The sequence below is a fragment of the Mandrillus leucophaeus genome, unplaced genomic scaffold, assembly GCF_000951045.1.
Source record: "Mandrillus leucophaeus isolate KB7577 unplaced genomic scaffold, Mleu.le_1.0 Scaffold489, whole genome shotgun sequence".
NCBI classification, from domain to species: Eukaryota; Metazoa; Chordata; class Mammalia; order Primates; family Cercopithecidae; genus Mandrillus; species Mandrillus leucophaeus.
The window spans coordinates 148141-150643 of record NW_012105242.1 but is presented as its reverse complement, the minus strand read 5'-3'; the positions used below and the strand labels follow the sequence as shown (position 1 = coordinate 150643).

Genomic DNA, 2503 nt, shown 5'->3' with positions numbered 1-2503 from the left:
AGCCATTGCTGCTGCGCTGCTGTGTCGAGGTTTCTGAACCTCAGCATTATTGACCTTTTGGGCTGGGCAATCTCTCCTGTGGGACTCTCCTGCATATTGTAGGATGCCTAGCAGCATCTCTGGCCTCTACTCAGTAAATGCCAGTTATGCCCTTACCTAGTCGTGACAACCAAAACTGTGTCCAGACATTAGCAAGTGTACCTGGAGGGAAAAATTGCCTCTGGTTGAGAGCCACTCCTTTTCTGAACCTGAGTCACTAAGATTTACTGCCATAGCAACTTAATTACGTCGTGATGTTTATTTAACTTCCCACTGCTGCTTATTGCTTTGGCAGACTGTAACCAGCCAGAGAGCAGCCAGGTTAACCCCTACCGTGGCCCCATACTAAGTTGTCTCCCGCACTGTGTAGGGATGGCTCAGTGCACAAGGAGCATGGCAGGGTACACATTTGGGCTTGATGGCTTGGAAGCCTCTGCTAGATTGGCAGGCACACAGCTTGGTACCACGTCTGGATGCAACGTCATGTTCCTGAGACAGGATGGTGCTTGTACTGAAGACAGTGTTGCCGGCTGTAGTGAAGGACAGAGTTCTCAGTGGATCCAGTGGGAACCAAAGTCTGCTGTGACCCTCCAATAGTGACAGCCATCCACTCGACCTCTGGGCCCAGGCACGCCTCACAGGAGCTCTCTATAGGCACCGTCTCTCCACAATGAATTAGGTATCAGTGTCTGGTTTTTAGAGATTCGGAAACTGAGGCCAGAGCGTTCTAATGTTCTAAGCACATTCACGGTGAGTAGGAGCACACCTGGCTTCTGCCTGAGAGGTCTGGGTCTAGGGTCAGTGCTCATCGCCACGATTCTTATAGGCGACCCAAGTCCACTGTCTCCTTGAGCACCCCTGTGCCCCATGCAGCATGTAACTTTTAGGAAATGAAGGCGTTTGCCAGTCTTTGCCTGTGTCCAATCTGAACTTATCTCCTATTTAGCACAAAGCCTTTATTAGAGTTACTGATTTAGTGGATACATTACTCTGTCATCTCGACAGCGATAAGATCTGCATTTTGCTCGCTTCCGGATCACACAGTCTAGCAGAATTCTTGATGCATGGCAGGAACTCATCATTATTTGCTTCATTTAATTGAATTGTATTATGTTTCTGTGGACACTTCATCACACCTAACAGTGTTTTGCACAAAGTAATTGTTAAAAAAATACTTTTCAAAGGGCTAAATGTTTGATCAATCAATAGGTTTTTAATTGAGTATCCTTACAAGTGACTATCATAAAGCGACTATAAAAGCGTTTTTATTACTGTGTGTTGATTACCCGGATTAAATGTTTCTTTAAGCCTCAGAGTGCGTGATGATTCAGTTCTTCTGATTTTAAGCTCAGATCTATTCAGTGATGAGATATGCAGGTCTGGAAGCCTCTGAAATTCGTAATGTGGATGCTGGGAATCCATGATGCTGGTGGCCAATTTTGAAAATTGGTATAGAAATTTATATTCATTAGAAATGATGGCAAGTTCTGGAATGGGATTCTGCAGAGTCAATTTAAAATTTGTTTCAAGGAGATAACTGAGGAAGTAGCAAGCAGAGACACTAACTTGAATGTGACACCCCCGAGAGACAAAACTCAGCTTGATGAATGGAGCCAAGACAGGAAAGGGCTGTGGGCCTGTCCCAGAGGGGCCACCTATTTTCTGACAATTGGCAATGTTATCTGTTAACTAGAATTCTGTTATGGGACAAGCAGAAGATTGCCTGCAGCCCTCGGAGAATAAGACAGTTGTCCTCTTGGCTTCTATATAATATGCCTCTAAGCAAAGTTTCAGGATTTATCAGTGGTGAGATCCTCGAATATTTAACCAAGCCCCGCTGAGGGCTATGACATGGTAGTGATGGGAAATAGAGCTGGGAGCAGGGGAAGAAAAGCTGAGATGTAGCTTTTACCCTAAGCACATTCTCCTAAAGTGATACCTTTGCAATAATCTGTTTCAATAATATGTTAACATGGGCAGTGTTGAGACAGTAATCAGAAGAATTTAGAGGAAGCATTCTGAAGTATGAAAGTGCAGCTTAAGTGGCCAGAATGTGAGACTCCCAATTGAAGAGTCCAGGGTGAAGAGTCTACGTGGAAGTGTGTTCTCTCACCCGCCCCACCCCGCAAATGGCACAGACTCCATCCAGACCCTCCCCCAGTCCATCGCCCAGGTGTAAGACCAGCCTCTGATTCTGCGACTTACAAGACGGGAGTGTGGGAGTGCAGGAACTATCCTTCTCTCTGGAGGAGGAGGAAGCCTCAGGGCTGCAAAAGCTGCAGCCACATTCTCCTCTGGTGCTCTGCCATGGGATTCATGCTACAGCCTGCATGACTTTCAGAGCCAGAGCTTGGAACAGCTTATCCTATGCTGAGGGTTTCTTTTGCCAAGGGTTGTGTCTCCTGCTGGGAGTGCAAATACATCTACATCACCTTCCAGACAGGGAGGGAGAGGACTAAAAGAA

At 46.2% G+C, this 2503-nt stretch overlaps 1 long non-coding RNA gene across 1 annotated transcript in view; it reads right to left on the bottom strand.

Moving 5' to 3' along the window:
* Positions 1–258, bottom strand: part of LOC105550483 — a 14475-nt gene extending 14217 nt beyond the window's left edge. Inside the window, exon 1 of the long non-coding RNA XR_001007733.1 lies at positions 157–258. This is a non-coding gene — a long non-coding RNA (uncharacterized LOC105550483). The remainder of the gene's footprint in view (positions 1–156) is intronic.
* Positions 259–2503: the final 2245 nt, after the last annotated feature.